A 19,086-nucleotide genomic window follows, 5' to 3' on the forward strand; every position below is an offset into this window, starting at 1 on the left:
TTTTATTAAAGCAAAACAAAATTTTTCAGTACATACATAGAGAAATCATTTACCAGAAAAAATGGAAATTATCTCTTAAAACTACCTTACCGACTTATGAGTTTTAGTTGATAAACTGTCATTTTTAATCCAGTTATTATAATGTACTTCACTTTTTTCGCGTATTACCTAATGCTTTGTTATCTGCCTATTTTGAAATTGTATATTTTAATTTGTATTCCGTTTAATACAATCAAATTGCTTTGTGTAATAAATAAGGGTTTTTATAACATTTTTATTTAGTTCATGAATTTCAAATTAATAAATTTACTTCTAAATTTCAAAAAGTACAATAGTTTATTGTGATATAATTTTTCCATGCCTTGCAGGTTGAGTAAATCAAACAATAACTAAACCCGCATTTAATTAGAAAATTAACAGAATGTAGTTGAATTTATTTGCCTTAAAAATAAATTTGTACTTAATTTTTGAAATAATGTAATAAACTTTGATGCCTTCAAAGAGCGATTTTTTTTCTTTGAAAAAATATAATTGATTTTACCTTAGTTAATCGGAATTTTTAATTTCAACTAAAAATTTTTTAGAAAAGGTAAGATATTTGATTCGAGTAATCCTTCCGGCAGTTTTATGGCACATAAATATTTTATGAGTTATAATACTTGAGTTAAGGCAAATACATTGGAATGTGTTTAACTGTAGTTAAATTTTAATTTATAAAAGGAATTTTTTTTGAGCAATAAAATGCTTTAAGAATATATAGAAGCTTCAGCTAATTTTTGAAATACAAAATTTATTAATTACTATTTCGCAAATGAAGGTCTAATATTATAAGGAAATGAACAGCTATAATAAAAACAGAACACAGAAACTAGCCTAAACTTCATTTCAAACATATCTTGTAGAGATTTTTAGAAATGTTTATGTTATCACTGGTGTGAATCAGAGACGCAAAGGTTTAAACTTATGTATAAAAAAAGGATCGGAGGAGTGCAGTATAAAAACTGTACAAGTGCACAAAATATCATTAAGACATGCAGCAAGCATATGGAGAAGTTCATAAGACATGAATACAGAAATTAAATGTTTGTGATGGGTATCCCTATATCGAGTAAGAAAAGCTCTAAAGAATGACATAAAACATAAATAGTTGCAAAATTAATTATTCTTTTATTTAAAATCTTCTCCAAAGAGCAGGAAGTAAGATTGAAGAATAAATTTTGAATTGTTCAAATATTAATTATAAAATAACTTTTGCATTAATCATGCATTTGGCACGTGATTATGCAACCAGATTTGATCAAAACAATTGGTATACTGAAGTGGAATGAGTTAAGGGGTTTATCTCTAAATTCCCTTACAAAGAAAATGAGAATACAACCTTTTTTTCACAAACCAGTTAAAAAAAAAAAATAAAATAAAAAAAAACCTAATCTAGTAGTGATACCGATTCTCTATTTTCTGTGCGCAATCATCGACCAGTAGTTAGTGAAAAAGGAGACGGAAAAATATTTTTCATAGAAGGGTTTAGATACTATCAAAATCGATTGATTTTTGTTTAATTTCGTACCGAAAAAGGTAGGTTAATTTAATCAAATGCTAATCAAGTATCAATCAATCCAAAATGGTACAAGTAACCTAAATCAAGTGTTACCTAAATCAAGCTTCAAATAAGTGCATTAAATCTAATTTAAACTATTCTAAATTTGGTTATTTTATATAGTAAGTCACTTTGAATTAGTAATTTTTTTTGATTTAACTGTTTAGATTTTGCTTTTATCATTCATATACTTTGCACAACTTACTTTTCAATAAAAAACTGCCCTTCAGTAAATATTATTTGTTTAAAGATGCCTCAGTTTTTGTTTAAATCATAGAGCACCTTTGAGCTAAAGCTTTATTGTTAAATCTTTATAAGTTTTTTGGTTTAAATTTTAAATATGAGAATTATGGATCAAACAAATTTTTCAAAAAATTATCAAAGGTTCCCCGGTTAAAAGTTCGTATAAGTCCGGTTCATAGTTCCCATGGGACACCTTTGAACAAAATCTTTCAAGTCTTTAAAAGCTTTGTCATTTTTTTCATCTAATCAGAAAATTTCAGTTTTAGTTTTATGAATTAAAGAATTGTATATGTATTTTCAGTGCACGGTTTAATTTATCAAAGATAAGAGTTGCTTTTTCGGCATTGATATTTTCATACTTAAAGTTTTTATGAGTCAAGGGTCACAGACAATTACATGTGAAATATTTTAATAATTAAATACAGTCATTCAAAAACTTGTATTATTATCAATTTTTTGAGAATAACAATATTTGTGCAGTAATTACTGAAAATTGTTTTTGCGAGGTCTGCAAGAGATATTATTGAGGAAATCGATTGTCCAAATTGTACCACCTGCTCCCTAAATCTTACCACTCTCAAATATTTTGATTATTTATGATTAAGTGAATAAGGTAGGCCATATGTAACCCAAACTTATAGTTTAATAGTAGGACTGGGCGATATTAGAAATTATATATCGTGATGCATCGTCAGTTTTGTATCGCGATATAGTATTTTTGAATTTCATTTACTTGTGAGGCACAGAATGTCTGATTTCTATCAAAACTTCATACTCAGATTGATTTAAATCAATTTATAAATTTGAAGATATATATGTTTTGCTTAAGAAAGATATTAAATAAATTGACTACAATGTACAAATCTTACTTAAAATATTTATTGAAATGTTTGTTTAGAAATTCATAATACGCGTAAAACAAAGTGTTAAAAACTTTTTTTTTAAAGCGTTTTTTACAAATTAATATTTTCTTGTACTATTATGCATAAATAATTACATAATTATTAAGTTCGATCGTAATGTTCAATTTCTAAATGAAACGTTAAAAATTATTAGTATGTTTAAAACAAAGTGCTAAATAAATTTTAGAAAAAAAAAACGCTTTTAAAACACTATTTTTTATTATTATCATTTCAGTTATCATACTTCTATTATAGTTCATTTACGTCACACTAGAGCTGTACAATGGGCTATTGGTGACGGTCTGGGAAACATCCCTGAGGATGATCCGAAGACATGCCATCACAATTTTGATCCTCTGCAGATGGGATGGCACCCCCGCTTCGGTAGCTCGACGACCTGCACGCGAAGTCGAGCACTTTACGGTAGAACAGTTTAACGAGGACCAATACCGCACACCCTCGTTCCCTACGTAGACTGATCCAAGTGGTCACTCAACCACCCACTGACCGCAGCCAGTGATGCTTGACTTCGGTGATCTGCAGGGAACCGTGTCTTAACGATCAGTCCTCTGCGGGACCTTATCATTTCAGATAAATAATTAAATTAAATTAAATAATGACCGAATTATGAACGAAAAACAAAGTAATATTTAATTTCTCAAAAATAAAAAAAATTTGATATTCGATAATATATTTAGCTAATTAACAAATAATATGAAAAGAATATTTTTAAAAAAAAAATATTATACTCTCTAATAAAACGAAGTGCTAAATGGTTTAAAAAAATGAATAAAATACGCAAACCCTTCAAATTTTTTTGTATTAACAAAGTTGATTGACTTATGTCCAAATCCAAATGACAAAAATAAATTTTGTTTTAACTTTATTTCTAAAAATAAAAACAACAAGATTTATAAATTTAAAATCAGTAATAAAAACTCATTAAATTATTAGAAATTTCATCCAAAAAGTTTTTAATAAATTAAAAGAAAGTAAAAAAATAACCTAACAAATTCAATTCTTTATGAGCGCCTAAATTAGATTGCCGATAATTTTCACATTTAAAAGTAAAAAGAAGTTTTTTAAAAAAAAACTTATCTAATTAATGAAGAAACTCTTCTTTATATATTCTTTTCAATAATAGATTGCCTTCAGAACAAGGTAACATCGGCGATCACGAAGTTAGTCCCATTGAAAATAATCTACAAGAAAAGTCATGACAAAAAAAAAAAAAAAAAAAGCTGAGAGGTGCGAAAAGGAACATGCGATATAACGATATGTGTTCGCAAAACTCTGATTCTACAGCTCACCAATCAAGGCCGTTTCAACATACCGAAACGTACATAGTCTTCCACAGCGCGAGTCGATATCGGAACGTAAGAGAAGAGTCTTATAAATTAAAAGGATATATAAGATAACGCAAGGATATCGTTATCTTATATCCTTGCGTGTCTTATATCGCTATATCGTTTTGCGCTCGTTGTCTTCACTCGACGGCTTAAATCAGATTTCTGATGCATCGCCTTGAATGACAGTCGCTGTATCGTCTTGCCGATATATGCGTTAAATCGATATGTCTCGATACTTCGATTTATATCCCAGTCCTATTTAATAGCATAATGAAAAATGTAATTTAAAAATTTTGAGTTGTTACAAATATAGTAACAGCATAAGTGTATAAAATGTCAAGTTAGCACGATACTACGTTCTAAAAGTTTAAGTGTGACTTTTATATGCGTTGCTTTTTAGGACTGCATCTTTGCCATCTCTTCTATAACAAATGTTCTTTTTTTAATTTTTAGAAGTAAAGAAATTGGCTCGATTGAAACTTTCAACATAGAAGGTACTGGGACAAATCCATCAATCAAATCACCTTACAATCCAACAAATGTGTGTTAGATTAACGGCTCCCAAATAATGTTCCACGGAACCCTAGGGTACCATGTAAGAGTTAAATGGGTTCCTCTAGTTAATACTTTTTATAACCAGTGAGGAGTTTTGAAATCTCTGATTATATTTAGATCCAACCTATAATTCCAATTTATTTAATCTTACGGTTAATTTTATAAAATTATTTTAAGTTAAAAATCCAATGAAATAGAAATGGTATTTTTAAAGGAAAATCAAAATTTTTAATAGCAATATATTAAACAAATTATGAAAAAAAAACAAGTATTTATAAAAAAATTTCATTACTATTTCGTATTGTGCTCTTCAAATCAAAATAATTAAATTCTTTAATAAAGAAAGGTTTCCATAATATCATTTTTAATGTAATTAGCAGCTCTTTTAAGTTTTCATTTTGAAGTGAACCATAATTCGGCTTATTTTAATAATTTTTAACTTAAGTATATACACCACAAGCAAATTCATAACTAGACTAGATAAAGCACAAGGACTGCAAATTTAACTGTCGAACGTAAAACCCAATTTAAGATTATTAATGATAAAACGATGAAAAATCTTCGTTCCTCTAATTAAATATTTTAAATATAGTCTTTTATAGGTTATAACGTTCACAGTTACCTTAAACTCTATAATAAAGTTGGGGTTCCGCTGATAGAAGGTTGATTATTTAGGGTCCCGTAGCCGTAACAAATTAAGATCGACTGTGCTAGATTATTACTGGACTAACAAGAAGGCTCATAACTTCGAAGCTTTTCATCACGTTTCCATCCTTGAAATGAGAAAAATTTATCTTATAAGGATATTAAATCTCCTTAAATTTACTGAAATAGTTTTGTTGATTTTCGCTTATAGAATGAGGTTTTCTGCTGCTAAAAAAGTCGATTTAATTACAGATTGATGCATCAGACTAGTTAAATCCGTTTAAACATTGTCCTCAGTTGTTGCAGACCTATTAAAAGCCTCACTCAGGAGCGGATAAATTTGGTAATAAGTGCAGGATAGTTCAGAAATAGTTCTTAGCCATTTGTCGACAATTTGAGTGAAGTACAGTTTAAATGGCTTTACACTCGATCTGCTCAGCAGCTGAAGTTATACGTTGCTCCTAAATTGTACCGACACGATTAAGGCAATTAAGTTTCAATTTAAATTAAGTGTTGTTCCAAGATTCAAGCGACAGTTTGAAAGCAAAGAAACAAATAGAACATAACATAATAAGTTGCTTAATAACAATATGATGCATTAAAAAATCTGTATATTACTGTAGTTCTGCTGTATCCTTGCACCGGATGTTCAAAAATTAAATTAGAAAATGTAATTAGAAATTGTTTAATTCTTCTGCATGGATCTCCACGTGAAAGAAGCTTAATATCTCTATACACTGATTCTTCAAAAATCGGAGGTGGTTACGAATTAGGAATGGTACAATTTAAGCTATTTCCCTCTACCTAAATTTTAAATATGAAAAATATTATTTTTTCGAAAAACCCTTCCAAGATGATCCTTGATTATAAGAATTGAATTAGCACAGGTTTACTTAGAGAAAAAATCTTTCATGAAAAGGAAGTATAAATTTCAAATTTCTGTTAAGTAGCTTTTCAAATTTAAAAAAAAACTTCATAATTCATTCGCTAGAGCGTTCTCTATACAATGATTCTTCAAAAATCAGAGGTGGTTGCGAGTTAGGAATGATACAATTTAAGCTATTTCCCTCTACCTAAATTTTAAATATGAAAAATATTATTTTTTCGAAAAACCCTTCCAAGATGATCCTTATTTATAGGAATTGAATTAGCACAGGTTTACTTGAAGAAAAAAACTTTCTTGAAAAGGAAGTATAAATTTCAAAATTTGATTTTTTTTAAAAAAAATTAGTGAAAAATAAGTTAAATTGTTAGCTAGAAAAATAGTTATTAACTCTATAACACTATATTTATTCACAAAAATATTTAAATTCGTCTTAAATTAAGTAGAATTACATATAACATAATAAAATAATATTATAGGAAATATCTTACATCCACTTATAGTAAATACATTATACTCAGTACAGGCAAATAATTCAATGTATCTTATATTCACTTACATCAGACACTATAACGATAAACACTATTCAATTTTTCATTAAATGTATCCTGTGTTCAGTTAATTCAATTCACTTACATTTAAAACAATTTGTAGGATAATTAAATGCCAATTCTAAAAATAAATATTTTGCGAGAGATTATATTTTATTGGTGGTCAAAGCCTTATACAGCTCTGTAATTAAAAAAAAACAACGTAAGTGCTTCATGATTGATTCCGAGAAATGTGGCTTGATAAATTTCATCATTCTATTGTCAGTTGAATTCTAAAATAGAATGTCAAAAAACCGATAACACAAAATATAGTTTTTTTCCACATCCGGATTGTACCGACCACAGTGCTGACATGAAATATCCTCAGTGGTAGAGGGATCATAGGTTAGAGTCCTCTTGCCGCCAGGCAAACCGTGGGAGGTTCTCGTGGTCTTCCTCTCCATGTAACGCAAATGCGGGTTAGTTATATCAAAAAGTCCTCCACGAAGGCAGAATTTCTCCCACTACTTGATCCAGGAGTTCCCTTGTCTTCTGGATTGGGTTCAAAATTACAAGGCTACGAGGTTAAACATTAGTAGTCGTAAACCCAAAAATAGGTCGGTTGCTCAACGATGGTTATAAAATTATAAAATATCTGTTGTTTACCATACAAAATTACCAAATACATAAAAATCTTAATTTTGAATTTTTTGAAGCTTACGTTAATTTCTTACTTTCACAGAAGTATAGTACTTCATAAGTATCATTCAAAGACTGAGTTTTTATGTCAAAAAGAAGTTGAATTTTTAAACCTGAAATATATTGAGTTGATTAAATTTAAATTTATTCAGAATTATTCTTATAATTTGCAATGACACTATTTTAAAGAATAAAAGTGTAATTAAAAACAATTCAAATGTATGAGAATATGAAGACCATATTGATAACTCATTCATGGATTCTTTGTGGATGGTGATGACGTCCTGCTCTCATTTCGACCAATCAGAGCTATCTTGGGAGTCTGTAGGCAATAAATAGAGGAAGGGGGGTCATTTGCTCTCTTCTCTCTCAAGGATAGCAATTCACGGTAAGACCACTCATTTATTTTATTTAATTAAATGCTTTTCAACTTATTCAGAAAAAATAATATATTTTTGAAATAATTTAATAATTTCGAATCTATTTAATTGTACCATAAATTCTTCTTTTTTTTAAAAAATTTAATTTAAAAAAACTGTTAATGATTATTCGAATTTTCAGCTACTAATTGAGAATACATTAGCGAGTACAAAATTGCTCAAAAAATTATGGTAGCATTTTTTCTCTCCAGTTTCTTCACTAATCGTGATTAAGAAATTTAATCGTTGCTACTATGAAATAAAAGTTTAAAATTAACTTACGTGTTATTACATTAAAATGACTCTTATATAATCCAGAAGAACCATTGAAAATAAAATCATACACAATCTATTCATTTCATTTTTATTATCTTAAGTAAAATTTATATTTCTTTAAAGTTATTTAAAGGTAAAATCCTTTCTAACAAAGATTGATAATAACTTTAACTATTGTATTTTGTGCCCAGTAGAGATATCAGGATTTTTCTCTTATAAATTTCAAAGGTATGCAATACTAACTGAAGTATAAACTACAAATATTGTATTAAGTAAAATTTCTAACTATATATATATATACTGAGTTTATGAATTTGTGCATACGAGTGCGTGTTAACTAAATACTTATCTGTTCCTGAGTGGAAGATAAAATAGTTTTTTTTAACAGCTTAATAATTGGTATTGGGCAACTTATTTAACATTTTCAATCGAGTATAAGACAATTAGACAAATAGACAATTTACAAAATAATATTCGTGCCACTTGTGTATAAAAATGGTTAAATAGTCAGAGAGACACACCTCTTCAACACTAATTTTATAATGTATTTATGACAAGAGAAAATTTCATAAAAACTTTAGCGATTTAATAGTTGATTTAGAAAGTTAAAGATTTTAATTTGTGATAAGTTTATAGAAACATTAGATAGTTTTTTTTAAAAAAAAGTCCCTGAAATTAAACTCTGATTAGTTTTGGTCTTTTAAATTTAATTCCATTTAATAGCGTTAAACCCTTACGTGAGCCGTTATTATTTGACGATTGTAAAATGATGTAGGCAACTTACGACATTCATGGTTCAACAAAAATTATTAAAAGTAGTTTAAATTGTTCAACATAGGTCATGAAACTGTAACCAATGTAAATGTATGTAACCTCTCATAAATGATTCATAAAGGGTTTCAGCCTTTTCTCACAAAAATATTAAGGTGATTAAATAGTTTAGTTCTAATGCAATTTATTAATTTTTCTTTTATTTAAATTTTTAAAAAAAAATCGCAATTAGAGTAAAATTATGAATTACGCAGAGAGAAAGAGAGAGCCCCACTCAGTAAATGGTTTTTTAAACGTTTGTGTTATTTTCATTCTACTATTTTTGTTACATTTGATTGGAAAATTTAGATAAATTGCTCAATACGATTCAACACTAGCCTCTAAGGAATACTTTCGCTCCACGCATGCGTAAATAAAATTATATAGTTTTCGCACTAATATCAAGTGAGTAATTGATTTTTACAAAATGTATTGCAATTTTTTTTGTTTTTTAACCTCCCGATTCCTAGCGTTCAATATATTGGATAACATTTCGTAAAATTGTATAACATTGAAAATAATATTTTAGAATTTTTTTCTTTTTGCATGCATTAAAAAGGGATTGTTTCTGAAAAAATATATCTGTTTTTACTCTCGCTGATCAGAATTTTTAATTATAATGAAAAATTATGAAGAAAGATACGAAATTTGATTCAAATAACATTTTGAATAGTTTTAAGGCAAATGAATACATTTGAGTCAAATGGATTTTGTTTCATGATCAAAATATTAATTTTAAATATATCTTACAACAAATATAAAATGCTACATATTAAAATTTATCATTTTATTCAGTAATTAAAATAATTAAAAAAAATAATAATTAAGTTTAATTAATTGAACTTTTTAAAATTTTGCTTATCGCATTTATGAGTTTACTTTTTTTCCATTTCTAAGTAAAAATAATTCATCTAATTATAATGCAAGATGCTCAAAAATATAAGCTTTTTATTTTAATATTTTACTGACCTCTTAATACACTTATGATTAGTACTATGATTAATACTTCACTAAAAAATGTGAGCAAATGCATATTTTTATAGTAGAACAAATGGACAAATAAACATAATGCCTAAAATTATTCAAATGTTATCAGTCACTGAAGGTTAAATATGTGTTATACAACTGTTGATGTGATTTGAATACATTCAGACTTCTAATATAATAGTAAATGAAGGTTATTAAATATTAACTGTCGAAAGTAAATTTCGTTTCTAAAAGTAATTTAATTTAATTTTTTTTGCCTGTCATAATATGCAATAATGCTTCTTTTTACAAGGCAATTGTTGTGTTGTTGTTTCCTTACCTCCAAATTTAGAGTTAAATAAATAAGTATAAGAAGTTGGTAAGGAGATTTTTGTTAAGTAGCTTCAGTACGGAGTACATTAAAACACTTGGCGTAAAATGAAACATTGCGCCCTGGAAGACGAGTTACACTGTTAGAATGTGTAAAACACTGTTAAATCTTTAATTTTTGATTTTTTTTGTAAATATGGAGGTATTTTTTAGAAAATAGTAAAAATGTATATAAATAGGGAAAATAAAAAGCTAAAAACGTGCATTAATTATATTTTTATGCATGCGAAATATTGGCAGGGAAAAAAAAATCTCGGAAATTTGTATTTTTCTCAGTAAACAATTAATTCCTATCAACAAAAAAATGAAACAAATATCACTTTTACTCTGCTGAACATTTACACGGTAGTGTATACATAAAACCTGTTGAATAAAATTAAACACCCAAAAAACGAAATAAATACTATCCCCAATACCCGAAAATCGTAAAAATAAATACTAAATTGAACAGAAAGGTTTAAGTCGGGGGATAGTTTCATACTAAACCATTCAATTGAAAAAAATATTTTGAATATTTATAGTCTATTGTAATAAATAAGGTGTTCTGTAATCATCGTCCTTAATATATATTTTTGCAATCTTGTTCAAAAATAAAGTCAAAAATATACGCATAGGGTGTCGCCAATTAATATTGAAATGAGGTAAAAGCACAAATGTTATCAATACCTAACTAGTTATCGTTAAGAAAGATGAATTTGAAAACTTCATATTTTATTAAGGAAGTAATCTACTTTTGAAGTTTTTTATTAATTCTTAATAATGATCCGTTAAATTTTGCCGCCTTTTTTTTCTTCTCTGAAATCTTAATTTGCGGCTTTTGATGCGCATGCTTTTTATATTGACAAAAATTCTAAAGATATACATTAAGAGTGAAAATTTAAGAAAATCTTGTATTTAATTATTAAGGAAAATAGTAATCAGGATTATGAACTGATGTCGATGCATTCATAAAATATGTAATATTAACTATTGATTTTTCCACTTTGGGATCTTCATATTACAGTCAATTCTGTAAGTTTTTTTTTATTATCCCGTTTTAATAATTCATAAATAATTTACTTTTTCACAAAATTTTTTGAATACAAATTATATATAGTTTATATAGATATAGCTTGAATAAAAATTATGAAAGAAATGTAAACAAAGATTTTAAATTTCTCAACTAGTAACTAATTTTTGGAGAGTTTATCAAAATTGAATGACACTGTTGGAAAAATGAATTTATGTTGAACCATAATATAGTGCAAATTTTCTGTAACCTAATAATGGTGCTAAGTTAAGGATCTTGGTGCACAAACTCGCCTCGTGCTCTCTCGCACGTGCCTCAAAAAGGTGCACAATCTCGATTCATCAAAAAAGACTTCTTATACAGTGAGAAAAAAAGGTATGGTCAAAACAGAGTTTCTGCCTCTATTGGAACACTAAAATCTCGGTAATTTTTACCGCTTTGCTAATGATTTTGATAAAATTAGCAATAAAATATGAATTTCTATTATGAAATAAAATTTGGTAATTATATCATTTTTATTAAGAGTATGGCATAAAAACCATTTATTTCGTAAAATTTACTTTTCAATTTTACACTTCTTACTGAATGTGTTATATTCAGAACTATAATTATAAAAACCAGAATTTCCGGTAAACCATTACCATATGAACGGAAAAATTACCGAATGAATGATTTAAATACCGTATATTATTGTTTTATTAACCACAATTTTTTTTTAAAGCCAGAAATGCCTCTACTATACAGTAAGGTTATTTTATCAGAATTATTTCTCCTTAGCAGAAAACATTATTCTGGTGTGACTCTTATGATAAATTAAAAATATTTGCAAAAATGATGAACATTTCATTATAATATAAATTTTTTTTAAACCACTTGTTTAAAATTTATTATTTTTATTATTATTATGTCATAATAGGATAAGTGTAATTATTTTTTAAAGGAAAATTTTTAGGTTTATATTAGAGTATTAAATAAAATTATGGTTTGGGAAAAGTTCCGCAAACTGCAAACTGACTCCTGTATATTAATTAGTTTTAAGATAATATTTAATTAACTAAGCAATAACTAATTAAAAACTCAATTTTGTGTCACTATGCTCAATTTTGTGTCACGATGTTTCTTCCTGTGATTTTTCAGATGTTTTATTTTTTCGTTGCGTTTTTTCCGGACTGTTTTTCCAGTACTTTTTTCATTTACCTTTGAGAATAACAGTTCTCAGGAATGACGGTGACTATTTTTAAAAATTTAACTTTGCGTCATGCCCTTTCCGCAAAACAGTTTGTTACAATTGTTGAATCGAGATCGTTGATAATCGAGAAACAAGAGAATTGGTTAAAGAAGTGAAATGGTTCGATAAAAAATTTTCAAAATCCAATTAGTTTTGTTTTGAACTCTTCCCCTACATTGTATTCTGGAATGTCTTTTTCTTCTGCTCCATTAAGATCATTTATGTCATCTCTGTTGGCATTATTTTCTAATTCTTTGTAAACTGATACCAACGAATTTTTAATTCTTCAACCCCAAATAAAAAGTTTAACCTGTTATACACGCAAAATGCAACGATTCCATCATCTCTTAAAAAAGAGACTTGTTAACACTGCCATTACAAGAAGTTAGGATTAGTTGAATTTCTATAAGAATTCCAACATGTTTTTCATATATAAAGATGCAATAAAAATTATTAAAATAAGATCCCGACAGAAAAGGTTTTAAAAAATATCCCTCGAAAAAGTAAATTAAAACTAATGTTTTTGTTCAACCAACGCTCTGATTATAAATGTTTACTTGTAATTTCATTATGTAAGTTTTGGAAATTTATCATGTATCCAAATTTTGAGGTGAAAATATGATGAATTTGGATAAAAAGAGTCAATCTCCACAAAAAAAGAAAAAAAATCCAAAAAGTATCCCTCCCCGAAAAAGATTTTGAAATCTAATTCACCATCTGAAAAAAAATTCCCATTCCCCTCAAACTAAACACCTAGCTGTGAATGCGCTTCTCTTATTTGTTAATTTATGTGATTTTTAAATGCAATGATGATTACGTAAAGGATCTGGATACAAAAATATCCCCTATCAAAAAAAAGAATTTAAGAATTAAAAAAAACATTAAAAAATGCCTCCCTAAATAATCAAATGTATTTCTTAACACTAATTTACAATTTATGAACTATAAAATTGTATAAAACATTAAAAAATTTATCCCTCTCCAAAGATATCTCTGGTGACTTATACCCCTTGGTACCTCTCCTATATATATTTTATGATTTAGGACCCTACGGAGGACTAGATTTAATGACTCATTATGAGGTAATTGGCCCTAATTATGTTTGGGCAGAATATTTTTTTTACAACATCTAGACACTTCTGTCCCTTTAAAATAATTTTTATGGCTTAGATAGAAGAGACTATTAGAGAGACATTTGCATTATTTGATAATGTTTACTTTTTTTACATATATAAAATATTTTAATATGAAAATACATTTAGGAAACAAGTAAAGTTAAAACTATGAGTAATTTATTTATAGTCTTAACCAATTTGCCTAGTTAGTTGTGTCAGAAGTATATGTATTATTATATATGCATTTTGTGCTCAGATATCTGACTACTGTTTTACATGTATTGCAGCAGAAGTGCGTGTAATCAATTCAGTTTGCACCATGGATTATCCATCAAGTTCTAATATCGATGGGATGAAGGTTGAAACATGAGTTGTTGTAATGCATGAGGATTTCTGCTAACCATACAGAGAAAAAAATTTGGCAAGGACATAAATAAATAAAAATAAGAGAAATAAATCAATAAATTAATGAAAATACTTGTAATGAGCACAGAATTTTACGGTTTTAATACATTGATTTGAATTTTTTTTGTTCGTAATGGTAATGCTTTATCGAAAATTTGGTTTTCAAAATTATAGTTCTTGTTACTCACTCGTTTAATGAAACTACAATACTGAAAAGAAACATTTAACAAAAAATATGGTTCATGCCATATTCTGAAGAATCACGATAAAATTACCACACTATTCTTCTAAACCTATTATTATTTTACTATTTGGTAATTTTAAGAATGTGATGGCTAATCACCTTATCAGTCTGGTTGATATAAAGTTAATTTAAAAAAACGCAAAATGAGCTTAGGTATAAATAAAATGACTTCATGCACCTCAATAAATACCTCACTCTTTTTGATTGAAATAAGGTAAATTTTTTTAGACCTCATAAATAACTTTTTTGTTATAAGTGTCAGAAAAACAACCTATATACCTTGTAAATCACCTCATCAGCCTGGTTGATTTGAAGTGAATTATAACAACCTCAAAATGAGATGAAGTGTATCTAAAGCAACCTCGTACACCTAAATTACAACCTTTGCGGTGTATAATTTTTATGCTTGTTTTCTCTGCCTCCTCAAATATACCTCGTATATATCTCAAAACAACCTCGATACTTCAAAAATACCTCAAAACAACCTCAAATATACCTTATATTTTCGTAAGGGTATGCTCTTTACCGAAGAGATTAAATTGTTGTCGATGCGATTAATTATTTTTTTTCTAACATAACAGAGGAAAAAGGGATATGAATGAGGCTTTCAAGTGTTTTATTGAAGTGTTTCAAAGATACCGAACTCGGATAGACCAAGCTTTGGTGTCGGTTAATTGTAAATTTTATTTGGGTAATAAGATTTATTTACTTATTCCCATAAGTGTGTGGGTTTAGATTTTCAATACAAGGAACAACTTATAATCCCTTCCCAATTTGAAGAACAGATAATGAAAGTCTGAGAAAGACAGCACGAAGATATCCAGGACCATAGCGGGATTTGATTTCACTACCTCTACGCTTCTATGCATCACGGCGACGCCGCTCGGTCAAGATAATCCCTGGGATTTATTTCTGTAAAGTCCCGCAGTGAACTGATAGTAAAGACACGGTTCTCAGTAGAACACCGAAGTCAAGCACCACTGGCTGCGTCCAACAAGCTGGTGGGTGGCCACTTTGGTCAGCCTGCAATGGACGGTATTGGTCCTGGTTAAACTGTTCTACCGTAAAGTGCTCGACTTCGTACGCAGGTCATCTGGCTACTAAAGCATGGGAGCCATCCATTCTGCAGAGGATCAAAATTGTGATGGCATGTCTTCGGATCTCCCCAGATGTTTCCCAGACAGTTGCCAATAGCCCATTGTGCAGCTTTAGTGTGACTTAAATAAAGTTCCTACCTACCTTATTTCTGTTAAAACTAGCAAACTCTTAGCATTATTGAGAACTCTGTGGCCGATGAGTACTGTTCTTCGGCCAAAAGCTCTGGCTCGTGAAGGTAGCGGCCTCAAATCAATCGTAACTCACGATGTATTTTTGCGCTGTCCTTGTCAAATTTGTGCTATTTGCTTGTGTTTGTGCTACAAGGATTTACAATCCATTCTTTGTGTTAAGTACACGAGCCTGCATATGTATGCATATCAAATTTGTTTATTTATTGTTACTCATACATGTGAAAATTTGCGTTCGTATTACAAATTAAGGCTTAGATGCCCTTGACGAGTAAAAGAACAGATAGCACAATTTAGAGAATGGATGCGCAAAGATGCATCCAGAGCTACAATGGAATTTGAAACCATTACCTCTATGTTACCGAGCGTTTGCATAACCAGCCTTTCATTCATTTGTCCAGCAGGGGACTTGTTGTAAAGACACGGTTCTCAGTAGAACATTGGAGTCAAGCATCACTTACTGCTGTCAATAAGCAGGTGAGGAACCACTTGGATCAGCCTAGGTAGGGACTGAGGGTGCGCATATCGGACTACCAAAGTGGAGGAGTTATCCCCTCTTCAGAGAATTAAATTGTGATGGCATGTTCACGGATCATCCTCTAGGATGTTTCCCAGACTGTCGCCAATAGCCCATTGAAAGTACAAAGTACATCAGTTAGAAAATATCATTATAAAGATAAATCTTCTGTATCATGGAGGCAGCGAGTTTGAATTCCGGAGAAACCCTAGATGTATTTTTATGAGGCCTTTCTCTATGCTGCATTATATTATATTATCTATTTTTCAACTAGAAGGGAGTTTGTAAGCCGTACATTGTATTAAACACACAAGCCATTATAAATATGTGTAATAATAAGTAAATAACCTCCGGGGAGGACTCTCTGGCCGAACGATGTGCGAAGTGTGGAGGTTTCGAAACCCGCTGTTAATCTGGATGTATCTTTGTGCCCTGTAATGCGCCATCTATCTTTATACTTCACAAAAGTTTATAAGTCTTAATTGAGCACACAAGCCTGCAAATGTATGTTGCACCAGTAAACAAGCAAATAAATAACCTCTTAATTGAATATATTGGGCAACGTTTGGTACATTTTTGTCACTTAAAAAATAATCTTTTAAGATTACTTAGTTGGTTGGAATTTTAAATTACAATGAAAAATCGTAAGAAAGGTAAGATTCAGATAACCTTTTAGAACGTTTTATGTTATGAAAATATCCTATTATTTTTGTCTAGTGGATTTTGTTTTATTACAAAAATAAGAATAAATACATTATAAAAATATTCTGTAATATGCAAAAATGCTAAAAATTGAAATTTTTAATTTTTTTTATCAAATTATTAAAAATAAAAAAAAATTTTTTTGTTAATTTCTTGAAAAAAATTATTGCACTTAAGAGTTTACTTTCTTCTAAGCTATATATCTGTAAGTAAAAATTTTACAGTGTATAAAGAAGCAAAATAGTCGGGATGCATAACAAAAGTAAATGATTCGTTTTTATTACTTCTATAATATAGTCAATGTAACGCAATATACCAGGATGTACAAGAAGCATCATTCGAAATCATTTTATCGATATTGTATCAAAATTTTTTCTTAAACATCCATGACCAAAACTAATACTAGTAGAAATATAGATGTTCAAAAATTTTGCAAAATTTCTTCAGGCACGCAGTACAGTGCCCATAAAGAAAAGGAAGAAAAAAAATGAATCACCCTGAATAGCTTTTGATCTAATGATCAAATTTTAAATGTACCACTTCAGAGAAATTCAATTTCTCAGTGACTATTTTTCCAATTTCGTTTAATTTTGTGTTTAGTTTTATAAAATTATATTCTTTAAAATGATGTAAAATTTGTATCACTTACACACTTTGTATCACTTAGTTTTATAAAATTATATTCTTTAAAATGATGTAAAATTTGTATCACTTACAATTAACTTTTTCTTACTATTAGTGAAAAAGTTAAAAAATAATAAATAATCATTAAAATTAAATTTTTGCATAGAATTATTTTTAAATAAGCGAATCAAATAATTTTGTTTCAAAATTTTCTGATTCGCTTAAAAAGTTTCAAAAATATGGTGAAATATGCAAAAAGTAAAATTAACACTAAGGGTTCCAAACTTTATACTGCTTTCCTGACCAAACAATTAGGATAACATTTCCCGGAATGCGGTCAAAAATAAAGATACGTCGAAAAAATGGTATGTTCATACCAAAAAAATTATGTTTTTGCGTCTGATTTCGTGAATTAAAATATAGTTTGCACTAATTATAGTTTGCACTAATTACATATTTGAGGTCCCTCCCTCTCACCATTAAGATTGAGTTCTTGCACATGAAAATTCAATCATTAGATCAAAAGTTATTCAGAGTGATTTCCCAGTACATAGAAAGGAATATTTCTTAAAACATTTAAACGTAAAATTTGCGATCACATGTTCTTGTGGGTATATCTCTTTTTCTTTTGTTATTTTGACGAGTCTTTTGTACTTATTCGTTTAATATAAATTACATCATTTTAAAGATTTTCACGTCCTTATTTAGAACTGTATAAAATAATATCAATGAAAAGAAAGGTCTAAAAAGTCAGCATTCTCAAACTGTGACTTACGAGAAATGAGGTGAGTCACGATATTAAAAGTTGCATTCATATAAATGGATACAATGACATTTTCTCACACTCCTAAGAAAAACATATATTTTAAAGAAATTACAAAACACTTTATTGTTCTATTATTGATTCAATTTTGCCTTGTTATTCATACAATTACTGAGATGAAACGTTACCGATGACATTACGCCGTGGCATTGATTCCACAAGGTGCTGATAGGTAGCCTGATGTATCTGGTACCAAGCACTAACCAACTGGTTCTGCAATTCCCTCAAATTGCGAGGGGGTAGCGTGACAGCATGAATTTGGTTTTCCAAGTAGGACCACACATGCTCTATTGGATTAAGATCAGGTGAATTTGGGGGTCAAGACATGACTTGAAAGTCACTGGAATGTTCCTCGAACCGATCCATGACGATTCGACCCTTTTGACATGGTGCATTATCCTGTTGGTAAGCACCATCCCTCGCAGGAAAAACTGTTGCCATGAATGGGTGAACCTGCAACTATGTTCAAGTAGCTTACAGACGTCAGGGATTGTTCTATGAGGATTAAGGGTCCTAATGTGCCCCATGAAAACATTGTTCCTGGGCGAGAAACCATGAAAACCTGGGCGAGCCCATTGTTATAGATGGAGGGTGGTCATAATGTAATGGCTCTTCGGTGTATATATATATATAGTGTGTGTGCATAAGGTTTAGTGATTTTCATCTATGCAAGACTATGAAACGTAAATATTTTTGGCATTTCATAAATTAAATTAAACAAGTTAATGACAAAAAATTCATTTTTTATTTTCATTAGAAATGGGATAAGGTAGATACTTTTACAGTTAATTTTCAAAATTTCAAACATATTTAATTTTTATTTTTAATTATTCTCTTAAGGTCGAAATTTTTTTAAACGGAATAATATA

The 19,086-nt window shown here is 28.9% G+C and overlaps 1 protein-coding gene across 1 annotated transcript in view; it reads left to right on the forward strand.

Moving 5' to 3' along the window:
* Positions 1 to 7,759: 7,759 nt before the first annotated feature.
* The window catches only part of LOC107448396 (aromatic-L-amino-acid decarboxylase-like), a 101,523-nt gene continuing 90,196 nt past the window's right edge, over positions 7,760 to 19,086 (forward strand). Inside the window, exon 1 of the mRNA XM_087154716.1 lies at positions 7,760 to 7,791. The gene's annotated coding sequence lies outside the window, so the exon portion shown is untranslated. The remainder of the gene's footprint in view (positions 7,792 to 19,086) is intronic.

This window comes from Parasteatoda tepidariorum, chromosome 11 (assembly GCF_982258835.1).
Source record: "Parasteatoda tepidariorum strain Cologne lab strain chromosome 11, Ptep-v5.0, whole genome shotgun sequence".
Lineage (NCBI taxonomy): Eukaryota > Metazoa > Arthropoda > Arachnida > Araneae > Theridiidae > Parasteatoda > Parasteatoda tepidariorum.